The 22848-nt window shown below is 41.7% G+C and overlaps 2 long non-coding RNA genes and 2 other non-coding genes across 4 annotated transcripts; 3 read left to right on the forward strand and 1 right to left on the reverse strand.

Annotated features, from left to right (window-relative positions):
* The first annotated feature begins 6379 nt into the window (after positions 1 to 6379).
* LOC129144259 (uncharacterized) lies at positions 6380 to 21504 on the forward strand. The gene is made up of 2 exons (XR_008548523.2): positions 6380 to 7322; positions 19067 to 21504. It is a non-coding gene; the product is annotated as an uncharacterized LOC129144259 (long non-coding RNA).
* LOC134810307 (uncharacterized) lies at positions 12817 to 17669 on the reverse strand. The gene is made up of 2 exons (XR_010158043.1): positions 17570 to 17669; positions 12817 to 17139 (listed from the first exon to the last, which is right to left on the reverse strand). It is a non-coding gene; the product is annotated as an uncharacterized LOC134810307 (long non-coding RNA).
* On the forward strand, positions 14552 to 14636 carry MIR206 (microRNA mir-206). Its single transcript, NR_035709.1, has one exon. It is a non-coding gene; the product is annotated as a microRNA mir-206 (primary transcript).
* MIR133B (microRNA mir-133b) lies at positions 19127 to 19244 on the forward strand. The gene has a single exon (NR_035667.1). It is a non-coding gene; the product is annotated as a microRNA mir-133b (primary transcript).
* Positions 21505 to 22848: the final 1344 nt, after the last annotated feature.

Below are 22848 nucleotides of genomic sequence, written 5' to 3' on the forward strand. Positions count from 1 at the left end.
AACACATTTATTTGGATTGAAAAAAATAAAGGCAGATAAGTGACATCAAATAAGTTTATTTTGGCTGATTGTCTGACCAATAGGGATCGGCTTTGCCAATCAGACATTCCCAAATATCGAATGAACTAAGTCTGTGGCTCCAAGTTTAGATGAATTTATATTTAAAGAACATGACAATATTTTAAAGCGATTTTCAAAAATATCATATTGACAAAGGTATATCAAAGCTAACAAATTTAAATTTTGCCAACACTTTGATTTTATTATAGTAAACAGGGCATCTCCATGTGAAAGAGTAACTGGTACAATTAGCCATCATTCAGTGAGTTGGGGTAATGTCTTCTTGGCATTCTTCTCAGAAATTAAAAATATAAATAAGTCAGGGTCTGTGAAGGATCTGGGATTTTTTTCTACTTGCAAGCTAATAAGCTAGTCTGCTACAATTTCATGGACAAGACATGGAACTCCTGGCTCAGAGACTACAACCTCTATTATTCTCAACACAGCAAGAAGCATGAGCGTGATGTTGGCTCATGTCAGTTTCCCATGTTCCCCATGTTGGTTTCCCATGTCCCCCATGTCTAAATGGATACTGTGTACACTGTGGGTTTGTATCATACTGAGCTTGGGAGATTCACCACTTTCATAGAAGCAGAAGCAACTCTGGTGTGTGTGTTTGTCTGTTTGTTTGTTTGTTTTTGGTGTGGTGACAGATGCAAACTCATCTCAATGTTGCTCGTTACTCTGAGAAATGTCCCTGGTAAAAAGCAATAAGAGCCTTGCATTCTTGGCATACTCAACAAGAATGTGCAGGAACAATCAGGGCCCATGGCAGAATGCCTCTCCCAAGAAAATACTCTCATGATTGGGTAACAAATTTCTCTACAAGTTGCATCATTTCCATTTCTTAACCTTGAACAAAACTGAAGGAGAACCTCATCAAGTTGTCAGTGATGGACTATTAATAATAATCTTCATAATAGAATACTACATGGTTTCTGACAGAAAACTCAGATATAGTTAAAAGAATTTTGTGAAATTGCCATAATAAAATTCCTTCCATTCCCACCTTCTTATTTATGTGAGAGCAAACACTCTCAGTGCTCACATCTGTAAATGGAAAAAAAGAATAGAGTCAATGCCAAACCTTCATGCAATTAGTAACATCCATTCTGGATATATGAACTCAGGGAAAAATTAAAAGCCCTATCAATTTTTAAGATCTATTTCCAATAAATGTTAATTTTAATATTTAGTAATTATTGTTTGTAACTTATTTATGCTATTTCGAGTAACCATGTACTAGTAATAATGATAATGATAATTCAGTCCAAATGAAAAATGTTAATACTTAGCTCTATAGTTGCTAGAAATTAAAGCAATTTTATTTATTGATTGATTGATTGAGACAGGGTCTCCCTCTGTCACCAGGCTGGAGTGCAGTGGTGTGATCGCAGCTCACTTAACCTCTGCCTCCAAGGTTCAAGTGATCCTCTCACCTCAGCCTGCTGAGTAGCTGAGACCACAAGTGCACACCACCATGCCCAGCTAATTTTTGTATTTTTTTGTAGAAATTGGGTTTCGCCATGTTGCCTAGGCTTACTTTTATTTTTAATTACAAAGTTTAAATTTGAAGTTTAATTTCAAGTTTGTATATACATTTATCTGTTGAAGTCTCTAATAGAGTAATAAATAACATATTTGCAAACATAATGCATTACAGTACGATAAAATTTGTCATGGGAAATAAAATGGGATAACACAGGTTCCAGAAGGAAAAGGAATGCTGCAAATTTCCAACTGTTTAAAAGAGCTTGCATTTATCTTTCTTTAATGAAAGAGGGTGGGTGTCAAATTGCTATGGATTAGATTTCATTGCATATACTTGGAAGAATGAAAGAACATTTGAACTGAAATGTCAATATTTACAAGACACCAGAAATTAAGTCCTTTACATAATTATAATTTTAAAATTCAGATATAAATTTTCAAATGTGTTAGAGGATATGTCATTTTTAAAAGTTATTTTAAGTAGCATACAAACAAGACATAGGCTATATTTTTAAAAATAATAATCTGAAGGCAGTAGAATATGAGAGACAGGGAAAACCACCCCTATTCTTGAAGCTTAGCATACATTGGGGGCAAAGAGAAGTTTTGTAAAGATTAAATGAAAAAAAGTGTATGAAAACACCCAGCTTGGAGCTGTCTCATACCAGGGATCTGATACAACATAGTTTCCCTTATATTGAACTAAAATCCCTTTGTTGCATTGAAATCACATGTTCTTCTCTTATATACAGGGGAAACAATCACACGACTGGTAATCAACTTTCATTAATATCTCTTCATAACCTAAGGAGAGTTAAATCACCTTTCCAGTTTCTCTTAAATAAGCTTTAAATGTTAATATTCTTAAAAGAAGAAGAAAGAAAGGACAAGGGAAGGGAGAAAGGAAGAAAAGGGAGAGAGGAAAGGAGGGAGCTTTTAAACACTACAGCACTGCTTTCCAAAACCAAGCAACTGAGATAACTTTTGTGTTGATTTAAGCACACATTTAGCCAAATGAATTTTCCATTGTCCCCACCTGTTTCCCAAATAGTTTCAACTGTTTTGCCTTTGACCTGCTTTAGCCCAATCCTATATGAAGTCTGTGCTCTCAGAATATCCACTTCTGGACTCCTCCACTGCAGGGTTGCCCTTAGCAGCAGCTGGGAAAACCTCCTGGGGAACAGCTGGTGTCCAAGGCCCCAAAGCTCTGCCATCACCCAGGGTGATTACCAGTTTTCTGCAATAATGGGCTTTGGGGGACACATTTCAATAAAATAACACTTCACATTTGTGTAGCATTCTACTGCTGATGGATAACTTTCACAATCATTATCTCGTTTGTTCTCACTTGGTCATGAGAAAAACCTGGCAGACTCTGTAACATCATAGCTTATTCCAAGACTGACAATGGGGAGAAAAATCACTTTAACTCTCAAGAACCCATTTCCTTACTACACAATGAGAAGCCCAGACTAGATGTCCCCTTGAAATGTATAATTGTGGGCAAATGCCTCATACTCCATCTACTGCTGAATCCACCTTCATGAAACCCAAACTGATCTCTGTGCCTTCATCGCACTACTTACTGCTTACACACTCAAAGGACAACTAAAACAACCAACACACAAACCAAAGAAGTTACTTCACTTAAATCCTCCAAACAAGCTAGTAAGAGAGGTGGCTAGGTTATTATTACCTCTGGATTTTAGAAGAGGACATTAAGGTGAGAATCAATGACTTCGGCAATTACACAGTAGCAAAATCCTGCCTTCTAGTTCAAGGAAACTAAACCATCTTGGAAACAAAAAAGTTAACAGAAGTTTATTGCTGATACTATCTTCATGGATATCCAGCTCCACAACACTGACAACTGTCAACCATTTGGTTAGAGGCAGGATAATCAACTAGGGCACATGATACTTTAGTTTATCTCTGGTCTACACAAGCCAGTTCGTGGAGCCATACATGTCTCTACATCAAACTTGACATTCTGAGCACATTTTCAAATTGCTAATTCCTTAAAAGCAGAGATGGTGTCTAAATTGAAGTCTTCACCTCCAAGGGGCTCTGCCCTGTGTGTGCCCTGCAAATACTTGTTGATTTGTTTCTCCTGTATTGGGGTGGGTCTCTCCTTGACAACTGGGGTCCACATTTAGCCAAGCAGCTGCCCACTGGCATCTAAAGCCTGCGATATGTAGTTCTGGCAGTATCTGAAAGGATTTATTATTACCATCCCATGATTTCACTATTATTACTATCACCCTTATGACAGTCAGTGGCTGAGCCCACTATAAAGCATTAAAACAGTTTTTAACATGGAACAGTCTGTTTTCTGCATTCCCCCACACTCCCACAGTTACGGAGTTTTTTCACCTAGTTTCTGCTCACTATTGTAGGGCTCTAAGAGATGGGGCTCCAGCCACGAATAAGGCAACCTGAGTATTCCCTTCACTATTATCACCCTGTCCCAGTGGTGGCCTTGGGGAAGAGAAGGCTCTTCAAGAGGCTTATGACCAAACAGGAGGCAATCATGATGTCTGTGTGTGATACAAAGCACACTTACCAAGGAGTCAGGAGATGCGGGCTCTGTGACAGGGGGCAAGACTCATTGCTAAACCGGGCCTTGGTTCTCTAACACACTAAGTAAATAACCAAGTAAGATTTTCCTGAAGAATACTTCTTGCTCAGGACCAGCTCTAATTTAACCTTTTTCCTCGCTTCTGGAGATTTCCACAGGAAAGATCATCTCACTGGAAAAGATCTCAGGAACAGTCCCCACTCCTCATGTTCACTTCTAATACTTCACTCATCAAGTTGCATCATTTTAAAACCAACCCGATTTACATAAGAATTTAGAGAAAACGAAAGTAGTTCTTTATCAGGAAGTCAAAATTTCTGACCTAAAAGGTGCTGAGGTGAAAAAAAGATTTAATTAGGAATCCTAAGCCTTGAATTTGATCCTATATTTTTCAATAGATGATCTCATCTTTTTCCATGTGGCCCTCAGCAAGTCTGCTCATTCTTCATCTTCCAAATTTGACTATCAATACCTTTGGCTTACCTAACCAAAATAGTGCATGAGACTCATAAGGATTTGTGACTTGAAAACCTAAAGTATAATCCTATATATAGATGAATTATTAAATTAACATCAGTTCCCTCTTTTGACCCTAGAAAAATCTCAGAAGAACTAAAGGCTTGTCACAGTATTCAGAAGATGTTTAGTAATGTGGCCGTTGGGTTTGTATTTTGTATTCTCTTGGACAGTTTTAGTGTTTTAGTGAACCTTTTGATCCAATTTGACTTTAGCAACCATTCATTGGGAGGCCACTGTGTCCTTATATTGTGCTGCAAACAAGAGAAGAAATCAAAATAAGTATAAACTTGACCTCCAGAAGTTTACAGTGCTGTGAATTCTAGACTTACATAAAAAGAAATTGTAAAACAAAAAAAATGAAACAGGAAAAAGACATGTTAAAGTGTATCTAGACCCATAACAAATGCATAATCCAGCCAAGGTGGAATCAAGCTTTCAGTAAGTGGAAAAAGTGATGCTGAGTAGACTTTAGGGCCAACTGTGTGAGGGAGACAGAACTGGTGATAGACTGAATGAGTGGGGCTAGCAATTTTCTACATTTATAACAGCAGACCTTCAGTAACAAATGCCAGAAAAAATAATAATAATAAAAAGACTTAATATTCTAAGGATTGGAGAGAAATGTCTATTTCTCTCTGAATATTCAATAGCAACAAATTTCAGACCATGATTATTCAGATAATAATTATCAAATCATCCAAATTCATATGCATTTATAGAAACCATATCAAAACAGAATAGCACTACTCTTTTCAAATATAGCTATCTGTAACTGTGTGGTCTAAAGGAACTCTTTAAAACATTGCCATCTCCTACCATGAGTATAGTTTCCCAGAAGGGCTCTTTGTGCCCGAGGCCTTTCCCAGGCTGACCCCTTCACAAAGCATTGGATCCAGCCACAGGTTAATCAGTATTTCCTGAACACACTCTGCACATTCCTGCCTCTATGTCTTTGCTCAAGCTGTTCCCACATCTGAGAAAGCCCTTCCCTCCCTCTCCATGTATATAAGCTCTCCCTATCATTCAGGACCTAGCTGAAACCCGCCTCCTCCATGAAGCGTTTACTACCTGGCCCACCACTTGTTAATCTCTGCTTCTGAATACCGAGAGTGCTTATTTGCCATTCTATCAGTCTGTAATTATTATATTTTATATATGTGTATATATCTGTGCATGTATTTCCCCCAGATTCAAGTCCTATCCCCAAAAGAGCCTGTAAGTCTCTCAAGAGCAGGGAACATAAACAACTTATTTCTAGTGCTTAATATGGTGCACTGTGACCTGACAGGCAGTCACTAGACACATGTTATCGAGCATCCAGTCAAGCCCCACACCACCCATGTTTCCCATAACTCCACTATAACTACATCCCACTTGAAAAATGGCCCAAATAACTTATTAACAAGCTTAAAGAGCTGTATCTGAGGTCATACATAGTGATACAACCTAAAAGAAACCCAGTATCAAGAGACAGGGATTCATTCATTTGAAAAAATTAATGTTCTTACTCTTTAAAATAACACATGCATCATTTCAGTATATTCCATCAACAGAGGCATTAATATAGATTTGCCTATCTGAAAAAGGATTTAGCAGAGATCGTTTCTCCTTGCAATGGGACAGCTGAAGAGGTGTAATTTAACAGCTTTCAGAGGCCCGTCACTGGGGTGATTGAGGTGGACAGAAGGCATGGACAGGACCAAGTCCCTTAAAAGACACAAACAGGTGGGAGAGTGTGCTGGGGGTGGGCAGAGGACTGGAGAGTACAAAAGGAGGAGGCTCCCCTTCGGAGAGCAGAGATAAGAGGAGGCAGGGAGTGAAACTGCCCGAGGAACAGAGAGGAGAGGGGAGGAGAGGAGAGGAGAGGAGAGGAGAGGGGAGGAGAGGAGAGGAGAGGAGAGGAGAGGAGAGGAGAGGAGAGATCATATCTGTAGCTAGGTCACATCTGGACAGGACCCAAGTCCAAGGTAAAGCGAGAACAAGTGACGGAACTAAAGAATGAAGGAGAAATGGGTGGACAGGGCACAAATTGGGGAATGACAGCCTATTCAGTGAGGATAGGAAATGCACATAAAGGACAGATGAAGATGATTTCTCTGTGTGTGATTAGAAGGATAGCAATTACAAAGATAAGAGTGAAAGGAGAGGGAGGAAAGGGGAAAAGGGAATAAGTAAGAAGACAAAATAAGCAATGAGTGTCTAAGTACCGATCTGAATGCTTAGAAAATCACCAGGCTGTTAGGCTGAGCCAAAAGAAGAGCCACAGCCGTACCCAAGAGGGGACCATCGGAAAGACAGAAGCAGGCAATTTAAGTAGCTAGCTACTGGGGTAAAATGAAAAAAAAGAAAAAATAGAAGATGGAAAAGGTGAGAAGCAAAAGAGGGAAAACCCAAAGGAGACACTGGCCCAGAAACCTTTTTAACTTTCTGTAAGAATCTTCAAGGCCCCAAACTAGGCCAAGATTCTGACTGACATTTCTGAGCTCACCAGCTGCCGCTTCCTTGAGAGAATTCTGACAGGAAGGCATAGAAATGCGAGCCAACACTGCCAGCTCTGGAAAATAAATAAATAAGTAAATAACTACCCACATCCTAAACACCTCAGTGGGGGCCGAAGCCTGCTGGGGAAGAAAGCCCAGCGAGGAGGAGGGACCCGCCTGCAACTTTTCCCCAGGTATGTGCTGAGCTTTCCCCGCGCGCTGCTTTCTCCTCTAATCGTCCTCTGGCCGTTCCTGCCTTGCCCATCTGTCTTTCTTTCTTGGTGAATTTTTGGGAAGCCCTGCAGGCGATCTGCTTCTGTCATCTGAAGCCAGCAAGGCAGCGTCTGTAGAAGCAGGTGAAGCTCCAAGTTCTGCATCTCAGACAGGCGGGGGAGGACAGCTGGAGTCCAGATCCGACAGGCAGAGCCAGGCATGGGGAAATGAATAAGAGAAAAGCCCCCAACCCCCAGGCTGAGTGCATGGGAATGACTTGTTCGCCAGTACTGACAGTGGACTTGCTTCTGGGTGCTGGAGACTGAAGCAAAGGCAGAGGGGGAGGAGGGTGGGCCTGGAAGACAGAGGGACAATGAGGGGAGAGATTTCAAAGTAATCCCCGAAAGGGCTGGTCAGTTACCTAAAGAAGAGCTACCCGTGTTAGGAGAGATGGATGAGAACCTGACAGCATGTGACCTTGGACTTGTGGCTTGCCCTTTGAATGCCTTGGCAAAGTATTTTGAATATCTATTGAATTTTGCTCTCAAGCAACTCAAAGGAATTTATTTTTAATATTTAATTTATCACAAATATTCAATTGCTGCATGAGGATGGGTTTTTGGATGACCCCATAGATGTCCCCACTAAGACAATTTAACTATTCCACTAAGAAATTAAGTCCCTGAGCAATGTATTTATTTGGAAAACTAGGACGAGAACCCCATGCTCCTGACTTGGTCCCTGGACCTTGAGCAATTCTTAATCCTCACTCAATTTAATAGGTGCAGGTACAAATTTTTTTTTAAAAGTAACAGTTTTGGGAGCTGTAATAAAAAGCTTCATCATTATTCTGTATTATTAAATTGTATTATATTATCTTTATGATCCCTCTGCAAATGTGATATAAAGTCAAGTGAGTCAGTGGACTCTCTGCTGGGCTATCTTCTCAAGAAAAATACTCATCTCATTTTATACACATTCTTCACCAAAACACACAGAAAACTTGTTGGTAAAATTTGGAAACCAATGAAATCATTGCTGGTGGCAAGCAACTGCTTAAGCCAAAAGCACTAAGTGACTTCCAGCAGTGTTTCCCTCTCTTTTGAGTGCTGACTGCCTGTCCGCACCCTCATCAGTGAAAGCATCTACAACCATGCCCTTGGAAAGGGCTCACACCTTCCTAACTTCCGTGTGGTTTCTATTCCTCTCCCTCATCTCTTTGCTTTTAGGAAGCTCAGAATATAAGGGCCAATTTTTTGCCCTCAAAGTGTGGAGTGTCAGAAACATTGACCTAGAGCAGTGGTTCTCAGAGTGTGGGCCCCAGACCAGCAGCATCAGCATCATCTGGGAACGTGCTAGAAATGAACATTCTCAGTTCCTACCCCGGCTTCCTGAATTAGAAACTCTGGGGGTGAGACCCAGCAACCTGTGTTTCAGCAAGCCATTCACGTGATTCTGATGCACTAAATTAATCAAAAGGTTAAGAGTTTTTAAGGACCTCTTCCCAGAATCCTCAGTATTCAGATCTCCTTACGTGCTGATCATCTACAGAGCTAGAATTTGTAAAAGAGACCCGTCCACCAAAAAACAACCTCTCAATTCCTTGTTCCCTCCACCTGTAAAATAGAAATATTTCTAATATACGTGTTACAATGCTTAAAAAAGGACCTGCACACTGTGCTGTGTAAGGGTGGTGGTAGTGGTGGTGGCTTTATCCGCTTGACCCTTACTGTGCAAAAGGCCTTTGGCAGATGGCTGAGAAATCAAACATGAAGCAGTTAGAGTGCTGGCCCTCTAGGAGAAGAGATGTAGACGCATTACAGGTACACGAGGAATTAGACTGCTAAATAACATGTGATTTATGCCCAATTACAGACATAGGAACTAAGAAGAGGAAGAGAATTGAGAGAAAACTTTGGGAAGAAAGTGGCTTTGAACTTTGGGAAGAAAGTGGTTTTTGAACTAAGCCTTAAAGCAAAGAATTTTAACTAGTGAAGTTGGGCAAAGGAAAAGGAATATTCCTGGTGGAAACTGAGCCTAGGGAATATTGGGAAGGTTAGATATTAGTGGTCACCTCTAGCATTCCTGTCACTAAGATATTGACTACTCATATTGTACAGAGGGATCACCCTGTTTCTGGATCTAACCATTTATCACCATGTTTGCAGAAATTCATCCTTTAATCCAAACTAAGTAATTTTCTTTGGACTGCTGTGAAGTGAGTCCTTTCCAGGATTAATGATTTTATTACTATAGAATCCATATCCCTGTTTCTTGTTTATTTTTAGATCAATGTTTTTCAAAGTCTTCTGGCCACTTGTAACAGAATAAAATGGTGGGGGAGGGGAGGACGATGATGTGCAAAAATGCAGGTTCCTGGGCCCTGACCCAGATCACTTATCTCAGTGTCTGTCAGATCAAGTCAGAAGAATCTGCATAGAAACTTGGGATTCTAATGTTTCTTCAAGCATGAAAGCAACTGTCCTAGAGCTGTTATTTCCTAAATTTGCTGAGCATAGAAGCCACCTAGGAGTGATTGCTTTAAAAGTGGATCCCCAGCTATTACCTTGGAGATTCTGATCCCATGGCTCTGGAGTGGAGTGCTCCCCTACCAGGGAACGGGGATATTAATAAGCGCTTCAGAGACACCAAGAATCAGGCAAGGTTTGGAAATACAGCATATTAGAACAAATGTGAGCTTTGGCTTAGAGAGTAACATCAAGTCATAAGTCTGCCATTTACTTGCTGAATGATTTTGGCAAGTTTCTTAGCCACTCTGTCTCCAAATTACTTAGCCTGCTTGCGACAGTTTCATCAAATGCCTTTCACAAGATTGTTGTAAGCATGAATCCTCTAAACAAACGGCTTAGTATAATGTTGGCTCCCTCTCCTCCCCTTACCTCCCCTCCCCTGAAGTTCCAGCTCCAATTCTCCTGGATGAGAAGCAGGGCAAGGACAACAGTGATGGTGAAATGCCACTGATACTCACCTTTTCTGGGGAAGGTGGCAGAATGCCAGCAGGAAGAGAAGGTGGGCTCTTGGAGCTGGCATTGCTCTTGGCTGCCCCTGGGAAGTTAAATGGGACTCCTGTCTAAGATTAAATCAGCATTCAGAACTAGCCAGCTCTCTAAAAATAGCAAGACATTCTGGCTGAGCCCCAGAAAAAATAAGGTCTTATCCCGACTTACTACCCCATGCTTGCCTTAAAAGGAGGGACCTCTACTTTATTTCCAACCTCCTCAGCCAGATGATGGTAAGCCCCAAATAATTTGGCTTTCACTTAGTGAGCAGCAGAATCACTTCTGTTTCACGGACAGCCACCAAGAACACCAGGAAGAGATACCAGTGTTTAAGGTCACAAGTCCCCAGACTTTGAAGTGGGTGCATCAGTGCAGGCCACGCCTTCTGCAGACACTAGTAGGGCTCTAATTCCCATAAAAGCATGCAATTCTGATTACATTTTAGCAAGCTAGTATCAGTTGTTTAAAACTTCCAAGCTTCACCAGGGGCAGAGAAGGAATAGGGAGAGCTAAGATGCCTATATTAGAAATTCAGAGAGTCACCTACAGGTGATTGTTCTGCAGAGAATCCTGGTTTTCTATCCTCATCCAGCAAACAAACTAAGATCAGATCTATTATCAGAGGGAAAATCCCCTGTGGTCAGTAAGGGGACAGTCTGAGCATCTCATCACATATATCCTTTCATAAAACTCCTAAAAATGAGACTGGCATCCCAGACATTCGGAACCTGTAATGATTCTTGTCAGAAATGATACTGATTAATACCTTTTTTTAACAAATCTACTAAAATTGTAGGACGAATATTTTTGATAATATTTTTGCTTTCTCAAGTATCTTTGAATAACCCCTTACATAAAAACAATTGTCATGTTAATGAAACCCTTTAAAGTAGATCAAATATAAGGATTTCGATGTAGTAAGTAGATTCCATTGCCAGATTAATACTAATTAATATATCAATTATACATTAATTAATAGTATAATACATATAATTATTAATAAGATCAATATTATGTTGATTGTATATTATTAATAGATAATGTTAATAATAGTAATAGAGATTATTTATTAAACTTCAAATATTATGCTCATGGCACACTACATAAATCTAATTCCTCCCGTTGAGGAAGCACTGTTAGTCTCACTTTACAGATGAGGAAACTGAGGCTGAAAGAGGTTAAATAGCTTGCTCAAGTCACAGATGTCCAAGCCATGCTGTTTCTCCCTGCACCCCTCATAGCCAATAACCTTGAAGATCACAACATTTGTCTTACTCAGACTTCTCTCGGTCTCAACCTGTCCTTGATTTTACCCAAATCCAATAGGCTTTCTAAGGACCATTAATGAGAAATAAGCATCCTTCTACCTCTTTAATGTGTTGAGTCATTTATGTTCAAATACTGTCCTGCTAAGCAAAAGAAACTGAAAAAGAACTGTGATTGCTGTTTATGCTTTTGAGGCTACTTTTTTACTGTTACTTAAGTCTGGAACACTTTTAAACGGTACTTGCTTCTCAGGACAAGGGAAAGGACATGTTAGTAACTTAAGGGTTTTGAGCAGTTGTCTGATCATGAGGCAGGGCTGGGGTGTGGAGTAAATCTTGTTTTCAATAACCTGTTGAGTGACATTTTATATTGCCATTGGCCCATTCTCCTAAGAAACTCAAGATATTCACATGTGTTATCTCATTAATCTTCAACCCATTCTTTGGTGGGCAGCTGGGGTTACACAACTGCTATTTACAGATAAGTAGCATGGGATTTGGTATAGGAATGAAGACAGAAAGCTGGTAATTTGGCCAATATCACCCAGCACACAATTGGCCAAGTGACACACCACATCTCCTAATTCTTTCCATTAACAGTGCCTACTAAAGTCAAAAGATTTGGGTAGATAGGAAACTAGATAAATAATCTGGAAAAAAAACCCACATCCAATTGTCATATAGATGCCCTTTGCCCTATGCAAAGCACAGAGAAACGTGTCTTTATGTTCTCCATCCCAGATTTTTTTACCTACTATTTTTGTCTTGTCAGAAATATGTTGGTTTTGTCATAGTTTGTTTTTCCAGTCTACCTTTCTCTCCATTTTCTAACCTGTTCCATGACTTTTCTTTCTTGTGTCTTAAGCTAGATGTCCAGGAAAATGGGAAGAAGGTTTAAACAAGGCTTTCATCATAGATATTCCCATTTCAAACTCTCTCTCGACTTTCAAAATTCTCTATTCATTCTAAAGTGATAAGAATTTAGTTACCTGGACTCATTAATTGTCAAGTAATTGGTTATTAACAATTTGTTTTTCTCCTGCAGATTTTGCAGTGAAGTTTTAAGTAATCTTTTCACCCTACAAGGTTGGGCTTGGCAAAGACAAAACAATTCACACCCAAATGTTGGGGACAGTCTAATGGGATAGTTTACACTGTCTTGGCTATCTCAAATCTTTTCCCTGGAAATCTTTTTCTTTTGTATTCCTACATAAATGTATGAAGCTCAGCCTGGCTCATGAATAGCAAGTCTCTTAAAGCTGGCTCTTTCTAGTTCTTTGAACATAAAACTCGATGGTTCCTCTCATCGGTGCAAACCCTCACTCCTCACAACTCAAATGCCAAACACTTTGGAGGATCTCCATCTGACAGATGTAACTAGTTAAAATGGACATTTATTCAGCTCTTAAGTTCCCTGGTTCTATGAAAGAAATGAGACATTTTTATTTTCTTAGAGGCACAGACACACCTCCTTCCTCCTTTGACCAAGCTGCCTCCCTGACATCAGCCCCTGATAGTGTGTTTTTGGTTGCCCACTGCCCCCAAACTTAGAGAAGGAAGGGTAGCCCCACACTCTCACTTCTATGAAGTTCATACTTGACTATGGGAGAAAACAGTGTTTTCAGAGCAGAAGCTTACATAGCCACTGGATGGAATTGGATGAGCCATTGGATGATTCCCAAGGGCAGCCCGAAAGATTTTGACTGGGATGCCAGAGACATTTTCCTATTTTCCTAAGAAACAGTATGCTTTCTAAGCCACCTCCATCAACAACACCCCAAGCGCAGAGTTACAGAAAGGATAAAGGTACACCAAATCAAAAACCTATAGTGTTTCCTTTTCTTCCTTCTCAACATTTTTTTTACCTTCTAAGCCTCTCTCCATGGGTTGATCCAAAACTGTGCCTCCAATCTGATTAGTTTTTTTAAAAGAATTACCATTTATAAATATGATAATTAATACATTTCTACGATCCTCATTTTCCTCATCTGTAAAATCAGATAAAATGGCTACATTTCATAGAGTAGGTAGGAGTCAAGGAGCTCACATACGCAAAACACTGTAATGATTCTGTTATAGAAAGCATACTTATAAAAAGTTACCTCTTATTTTTTATTACTGTGATTAAATGTTTTTAACCACCCCAGCCAGTGCTGTGAGCCTCAAACCTTTTTTGGGGGCCAACTCTTCCTTTGGCATATGTTTCCCCATTTTCTGGCAGAGAATCAGATACCACAAAGTTCAAAATCCCATCTCCCTCCAGCCAGGGTGGCCGTCCAGACCCTGAGTGGCTCAACAGCTGCCAATGTCCCTCATCCTTCTGAGGCTCAGGCCTCACAGATTGTGGGGCAGGTGATGGGCTAGGGGGAGCAGAAGCTCGACAAAAGGATCCTTCCCACAGTGAACAATGGTGCTTGGAATGCTGGATGGGCAGCTGCTGCCCATCAACAAGCACCCAAAACAGATAGACGTACAGTAGGAAGTACAGGAGGGCCGGTGTGTTTCTAAGCATGAGTGGCTCTCTGCGTGAATGTGGAAAATTTCTCTGTTGGATTCTCTCTTCTTTTTAATTTTCCCTTCACTGGATCCCAAACATTAAAAAAGAATCACATTCAAAATGCACAAAAACAGCAGCAGTGAATTAATTAGTAGTAATAACAAAGGACTCGATAGACTGTAGCTGCACAAGAATAAGCCAGGGAAACGTGGTGCTGTTTACCTGTGAACAAACAGTAGGAAGGATTTGGTCCCAAGCAGCACTGCCATTCCTCACAACAGATTTATTTCAGGATGATTTGGTCGGGGGGGATTTAGGATGAGTTGAGATCCCAGTGATCTTCTCGCTAAGCGTTTCCTGCCTGGGCAAGGAGGAAAGATGCTACAAGTGGCCTACTTCTGAGATGCGGGCTGCTTCTGGATGACACTGCTTCCCGAGGCCACATGCTTCTTTATATCCCCATATGGATTACTTTGCTATGGAATGTAAGGAAGTGTGTGGTTTCGGCAAGTGCCTCCTCGCTGGCCCCAGGGTACCACCCGGAGCACAGGCTTAGTGACCTTCTTCCTCATCAGGGCTTTGTGCCAGCAAATGTCTCCCTCACCAAGGAAGCAAGAGCCTCTGAATCCCATCTGGGCTCTTCCTGAACACCCCTATCTCCCCTTCTTGAGGCGTCCTCGCTCAGCCCAAGGTTTCAGGCACACTGACTGCTGTCCCACAGTCCCCGCTGCGGCCAGCCTCCCAGACCTGGCTCCTCTGGCCGGCCTGGTGAGGAAAGGCCTTTCCCCCAAAGGTTTTTCACAGAATCAGCCCTCACCCTCCTAGCTTCTTCCTCTGGTCATACTACTTCTGAAATGAAAGGTTTCTATGAACCAAACTGAATCATAATCTCTTTCAAGCCATGTGTATTGCAAGCATTTCTCAGGGCTTGCATTGTACTGAGGCAGGTGCTGTGAGTGAGGTTCAGGAAACCATAATAAGTAGTTCATCCAGGGTCACAGTCCCCTGACTCTGCTCTGCTGTCCTTTCCACTTCACACCACAACCCTGTCACAAATGGACTCTGCAAGGCTGTTTGAGGAAACGCCTTGAGATGCTAAAATAGCAATTAACTCAACTAACAGGCAAGTTCCTTTCTCCTCTGTTTCCTAAACCCCTGTGTTCCCAGCTCGGACTCCAAAGGGCTTGAACCCACACCAAGAAAGTGCTGAATCTACAGAGGGAAGCCTTGAGCAGGAGGGGAGGCTGCAGTCACCCAAGGCTCATGCCATCACCCCATGAAGAGTTTCAGAACAAGGGAGGAAGATGAAGGGGCCTCCTTCCCTCACTTAAACCCCTATTCCAGGATGGCTCTTGCATCCCACAGCTCTGACTCCTTGTTTTTAGGGTGAGTGCGTGTGAGAAATTACAGCTGGAACCACACTGCATTTACACCTTGAGTTCTTAAACAAAACCACAAAAGAAAACCCGAGAAGATTTGACCAAAGTGTGCCAAGATGCACAAGACAGGACTGTCAAATGAAACTGAGCAGCAGCAGAACAAGGACATGGGAGAGGAGGAAAGGGAGGGAAGAAGGGAGGATGCACCATGTTTGCATAGGAGATGGCAGAGGAGTGCACAGCAGCTGGTGATGAGGGGCCCCCTGCCCAAGGAGGCGACAGCACCCAGAGCACTGGGCCAAGGCTCCCCTCTGCCCCAACTGGGCTCAGTAACACCTGCGACACAAGCCTCTTACCTCTTCCAGAAACCAGACAGTTATCTAATGGCCTTTAAGGGCATAAAACCTGTATTTTTGGGGGGGTGGAAGGAACTTGGAAGAACATGATAAATTACTAGAGATGGGACAGCTACAGAACTGAGCACAGAAACTTCTCACTTTAGATTAGTGGTCCTTCAACTGGAGATGATGTCATTCCCCAGGGGCATTTGGCAATGTCTAGAGACATTCTCGATTGTCACAACTCGGGGGTTCCTGGCATCTAGGGGTTGGGGACCAGGGATGCTGCTGAACATCCTACGATGCACAGAACGGCCACCCCAACCCTCCAACACGCAGCAAAGAAATATTCAGCCCAAAATGTCAACATGCTAAGGTTGAGAAACCTGGTTTTTTTGATAGTGGTGCTTTGAATAAATGAAGTCTCTGACATCAGCATATTATGGCACATTATATTTTGCAATGAAAATTACTGTCCTTCATTCTAAAAACTTTGGTCTTCATGTCTGTAAAATAGGCAGATAGCTCAAGGTTGTGCTTCTTTCCAATGACGTTTTCCCTTTCCTAAATCATACCTGTTCTAATGATACACTTCCTTTTCCTACCCTGGAGATTAATTTCATGTCCTCTGCTCAGAAACTGGGGGTATGTTGTATGGGTGGCTGTGCTGCTGGGGGTGGGGCAGCACGTGAGTAAAAAAGAGAAGAGAGAGACGGTGGGAGAAAGTGTCCAGAACAGAAGAAACTGCACAAAAAGAGGTTTGTCATTCTGGCTGGCAAGCTGGACACATGTGCTTTTCAGTCCTGATTTCAGACCATTGGGCTGCCCTCTGCCCCCAAAACTGCCTGCTTCCTTGCTCCCCAGGAGGAGCTAGAGAAGGAGCAGAGGTTAGCCAGAGGAAGAGCTGGCAGGCAGCAGCTTCAAGACAGCTATGTCACTGGCAGGAGGAGGCAGAAGGTAAGATGCCAGGACTACAGGGCCAGGAGGATGCACACCAAGGAGGAGAGGACAAGCCAAGACAGAAGCTTCAATGTAACCCTGCACAGACCACTCTAGAACCAAGCCACGTTCTGTGGTGCCCTGCTTTCTCACCACCACCATCATTGTGGGCTTTTACCTTGTTGCCATTTCTACAGTGCCTTATTGAGTGCTTTGATGTCTGGGATATCTTATTTATTCCATACAGAGCTCCCAAGCTGGAGTCCATCTTGCAGAAGTTGGCATCGCTGGTTAAACTCATTCTGTGTTTCCTGATCAGCAGTTTCAACAATTTCAATGATGAAATGCAAACACTTGCAGCTGAGGAAGGGAAACATGTAAAGGACAGGCTGGAGTTGAGAGTGAAATTCTTGGCCTCCAAAGCAGTCAGGATTGTCTCTAGGACTTTCCCACACCCCTGACACTGTCCATGGTGCCCACTAGGGACACAGTGCACCTTTCCTTCCTTGTCATTAAGCCTCGCAACAAGCAGGCAGAGTAGATACAACCTTCTCCTGCTGTGCAGATGTAGAAACTCAGGTTAAAAGATGTTCTGTAACTTCCTAGAAGCAAAAGAGCCAGGAAAGCATTGGTAGGATTTGAACCCAGATAAGTGTGACTCCAAGGCCACATGCATTCCACTTAGTTTTACTTGTCTTCATCAGGAAGAGAAAATAAAAGGGCTGCAATGCCTAGCCCCAAGGGAGAAGTACAATTTTCTAGCATCATTCAAACTATCCTTTCTGCCTACCTCTTTTCCCACCTGCTCCCATACATCGTGAAGACTGGCAGGCCACCTTTCTGGGGAGTTTCTTCTTCTTAGTCAGCTCTCTCCCACAGCTCACACCTCCCTAGAAACAGAGAGAAACCAGTGGGTACTCCTATTAGTTCAGTGGTTCTCAAACTTGAGCTGCATTGGAATCACCCAAAGGGCAGGTTATAGCACTAATTTCTGGGTCCTACTTCCAGATGTTTCGAGCTGGTAAGTGTTGCCATTCTTTTACAAGGCCAACATACAAATCCAGAGTTCTCCTTTAAAATCTGCAAGAATCAAAGATTTCTCTACCTCCTTTGAGAAACAGTTTAGTCAATGCTATCCCCTTGTTAAACCAAACAACCTCAATGTCTATGGCTGGGAGAATAAATAAATTATAGTATATTCACACAGTAGAAAACCATAAAGCAATGAAAATTAATAAACTGCTGCTACCACATCAATATGGATGAATCTTGCAAATATCATTTTAAATGAAATATCAAGTCACAAAACAATACCTATGATATGATGCCATTATATACTAAAATATGCATATATATTGTTTAGAAATATATGCATAAATGGTAAAAACTATAAAGAAAAATATCAAAATCATAAGAAAAAATAAATTCAGTGTGATTGTTACCTCCGGGGGGAAACATAAAGAAATAAATTGGAAAAAGCATTCAGTACAAAGAAAGCAATAGTATAAAACAGTAAAAAATAGTTCTTTTTAAAAGGTAGATCGTTGGGCCAGGCGTGATGGCTCACGGCTAAAATCCCAGCACTTTGAGAGGCTGAGATGGGTGGATCACCTGAGGTCAGGGGTTTGAGACCAGCCTGGCCAACATGGCAAAACCCCATTTCTACTCAAAATACAAAAATAGCCGGGCATGGTGGCAGGTGTCTGTAATTCCAGCTACTCAGGAGGTTGAGGCAGGAGAATCACTTGAAACAGGAGGCAGAGGTTGCAGTGAGCTGAGATAGCGGCACTGCACTCCAGCCTGGGTGACAGAGTGAGACTCCATCTCAAAAAAGTAACAACAAAAAAAAGTAGATCGTTGTTCATGGGTATTGGTTTTACCATTATGTACCATCACTTATATATTATAAATATTCTTTTATAAATATATCATACTTGAATTAAAAACATAATTTAAAGAAATTAAAATGTTAAGCATTCAAAGAATATATGCCAAAATGTTACATATCTTTCAGAAAATGGGAAGAGGAAGCATTATGGCATACTGTCATTTTTCATATTCTATAATTCTATATCATATTTGATCTTCATGATGTTTCTATTTGAAAAAAGATTAAAGATTAAAGAAAAAATAAATTGAAGTCATGCAATGTGAAATACAAATTATGTATGATTTGTATGTACAAATTGTATGAGATGTATGTACAAATCATGTGAGAGGACATTCTGGACAAGGCAAGCTCCTGGCATTTGACAGATGCTAATGCTGCTTCTTTTTTGCATTACAGGCTTAGACAACTGATGCTTGAGACACACCAAGGAACCTGCACACTAGAGGCTGCAGTCACCTCAGAAGAAAGATGCCCCCTGCTCTGGCTGGTCAAACGGAACCAAGTCCGTCTTCCTGAGAGGTTTGGTCCCCTTCAACCAGCTACAGCAGGGCTGGCAATGCCCAGTCCTTGGAGAAACAGAAGAGATTCAACTGCAACTGAAATTACCTACTAAAACTTTCCTTGAGAAAACAATTCTGGTTTTTTCACCATACTCTTATGCTCCCAGGAAGGAAGAGAAGAGGAGTCCTGGAGTCAAAAGTGAGCAAGATTTTAATGCTCAACACACACTGTTCTGTGCCTTTGCACTCACAGCTACAGCCACTTACATGCTTTTGACAGACACACAGTCAAGAAAGAGTTTGAGGATGGAGTTTGTGCCAACCCTAAGCCAGCCAGGGGAAGAGCATGAGACATAGAAGACAGGGCTCCTGCTCACTAGGGGCTAACAGTCTATGGAAAGAAATTAGACATGTATATATGGCGTGATCCAATTGAATTGCAAGTTATAGCATGGCTAGTTCCAAGGCATAATTCTTACCTATCCCACCAAATATGCCTAGCACATTATGTATCATCAAGTCTCTATTGATCTATTCAGCCCAAGATATCTATTCACTAAGCAATCATTTCTCAGTTCCTTGATCTGTAGAATAGGGATAATAGTACCTGTCACACCAGGCACAGTGGCTTATGCCTAAAATCTCAGCATTTGGGGTGGCTAAGACAGGGGATTGCTTGAGGCCAGAAGTTCCAGATCAGCCTGGTCAACATAGCAAGATGCTGTTTCTACCAAAAAAAAATTTTTTTTGTTTTAATTAGCTGAATGTGGTAGTGCACACCTATAGTCCTAGCTACTTGGGAGGCTGAGGCAGGAAGATCACTTAAGTCCAGGAGATGGAGGCTGTAATGAGCTAAGTTCTCATAATTGCTACCTTTTACTAAGGGAGAATTCTGACCTGTCCTTCCAGTTTATCTTTTAAGATTTGTATCTTTTATGGTGTGTGTCTGGAACTGAGATAGTAATAAGTAAATATTTGGGTTTTAAATTCTATAGACATGTGTGTTCACATGCTGTATTCTGACACAAATGGGGTAGCATAAGTGCCTAGAGCCCACCACAGTGACCTCAGAGGAGAACACAGAGCTTACTTGCACAAATTTTTGCATTCAGGAAGACCTGGGGTTGAATGCTGCCCCTCTAATTTATTAGCTGTGATATATCCTCTCTGCAGCTCAGTTAACATTGCACAAGCCTTAGTTTACTCATCTGTAAAATGGGGACAATGATACCAACCTCAGTTACCGTAAGGTTTAAAACAGACAGTGTTAATAAAGAGCCAAATATAAGCCCTTAAGAAATAGTAGCTGTTGTTTTACTGCTGTAAATGGTGACAGCATGAGGACAATGCTGTGTCCACAGGCACTTGTATGTAGAAGGAAAGAGCCAAATTAAAAAAAAAAATAGGAGAAGAACTCGAAAAATACATAAAGGCTCATTGCTCACTGTAGGGTTTTGTTTTTTGTTGTTGTTGTTTTGTTTTGGTTTTTGTTTATTTTTTGAGACAGGGTCTCACTCTGTTGCCCAGATAGGAGTGCAGTGGCATGATTTCAGCTCACTGCAACCTCCGCCTCCCAGGCTCAAGCGATTCTCCTGCCTCAGCCTCCCAAGTAGCTGGGATTACAGGCACGCACCACCACCACCCGACTAAGTTTTATATTTTTAGTAGAGACAGGGTTTCACCATGTTGGCCAAGCTGGTCTTGAACTCCTGACCTCAAGTGATCCACCCGCCTTGGCCTCCCAAAGTGCTGGGATTACAAATGTGAGTCACTGTGCCCAGCCTATAGGGTATTTTTATATTCCAACTATTAATTCTACTAGCATGTAGCATACATGCATTCACCCTAGTACATATGACTAGTATATAATATGCTTTACTTTTTAAAAATGCTTTATACATGAGACTGATCTTACCATCTTCAATATCCTGTCTGGAAAGCCTTCATTTGTGAGTGCTGTTGAGATCACATGTCCTCCCGAGTAGGACATGGAGTGTGAAGGCCATTGAGTGGGTGTTTCAAAGGGCAGCACAGAATGGAGTTTAGTTGAAGGTGCTGGGGACACACTACCTGGGCTCAAGTCCCAGCTCCCCACTCTCCAGCTGTGCCACTTGAGCAAGTTGCTTGACCTCTCCAGGCCTGGGTTTCCTCATCTGTAAAGTAGGAATATTGATAATAATATCTACTTCATAGAGTTTCATGAGAATACATGTAAAGGCCTGAAACCAGTATTGGGTACATAATAATACATTCTTAAGAGTCTTTATTTCTGACAATGTACTTGAAATGTTCCTGAAATTAAGTTGGTGTTCAATAAAAACTTGTTCACTGAAAGATCAGCTTCTTTGTTTATTTTAAGCACAAACTATGGGATCATGTAATTTTTGGTTCAACTATTTCTACTTATCTCTTTCAATGCAGCACACTGGTTCAAAGCAGTAGTAAGGTGTGGGGGAAGGATGGCAACAAGCTTCTCTCTGCTTCCCAAGTCTGTGATGAAATGGAACTTCCCTGCGAACTAGGTGTATGCCTCTGGGAGTAGAAGCAGGGTGATCTTGAAGCGCAGTCGCAGAGCTGTCACCCGGAAGTCACCTGGCAGAACAGAAAACAAACATGATGTGGCCAAATACCAGCTGTCCTTAACAGGAGGGGTCTTTTCCATCTGGAAGGGCAGAGGTCATGTAGGTAAAGATTAGATAACAATGCCAGGTATCAGTAAAAGGAGTGTAAAAAAAGGGTCACTTTCATATTTGGGATTTTATGGCTAAAATGCCTGATAAAACTGGACAAGACATATAAGGCTAAGACTAAATAATGTCTTCTCTCTGTTAGAAAGAAGCCAGCCAGGCCAGGCATGAGGGTTCTTGTCTATAAATCCCAGCACTTTGGGAGGCCAAGGCTGGCGGATCACTTGAGCTCAGGAGTTCAAGACCAGCCTGAGCAAAACTCCATCTCTACAAAAAATACCAAAAATTAGCCAGGCACAGGGATGGGGACGCTGAGGTGGGAGGATCGCTTGAGCCCAGGAGTTTGATTGAGGCTGCAGTGAGCTGCGATGGCACCACTGCACTCCAGCCTGGGTGACAGAGTGAGACCCTGTCTCAAAAACAGAAGAAAAAAAAAGAAGGAAAGAAGAGGGAGGGAGGTAGAGAGGAAGGGAAGGAGTGAGAGAGGGAGGGAAGGAAGGAAGGAAGGAAGTTAAGAAGGGAGAGAGGGAGGGAGGGAGAGAAGGAAGGTAAAGGAAAGGAAGAAAGGAGAGAGAAAGAAATAAAGAAAAAGAAAAGGAGAGGAGGGGAGGAGAGGGAAGGGGAGCAAGCTAGCACACTTCTGGCAAGGGTTGGAGAACACGAGTGAACATTGTCATCCAACTTTCTACCTATCCCCTTGCCCTCAAGGGTCTTTGCAGAACACATCTTTGAGGGCCACAGGATGGAAGGAGTTCTAGTCATAGCCTGCCTCCAAAGTCAAAATATCGTACTGTCCCCTCTTATTCACTCCGGGAGAATTCAACTTCCATTCACATTTCTGTTTGATTTTTCTTAAACCAGGAGGGGAGCAAATGTATTCCTGCTCCCACTCACCACTATAAAAAGACAGAACCTTTAAGAAAACATGTTTTCTGGTAAGTTTGAATGACCTTGATATCCATGTTCAAAGGTCCCACAAGCCCAAACTCTC

This window comes from Pan troglodytes, chromosome 5, assembly GCF_028858775.2.
Source record: "Pan troglodytes isolate AG18354 chromosome 5, NHGRI_mPanTro3-v2.0_pri, whole genome shotgun sequence".
In the NCBI taxonomy this organism is placed as follows: Eukaryota; Metazoa; Chordata; class Mammalia; order Primates; family Hominidae; genus Pan; species Pan troglodytes.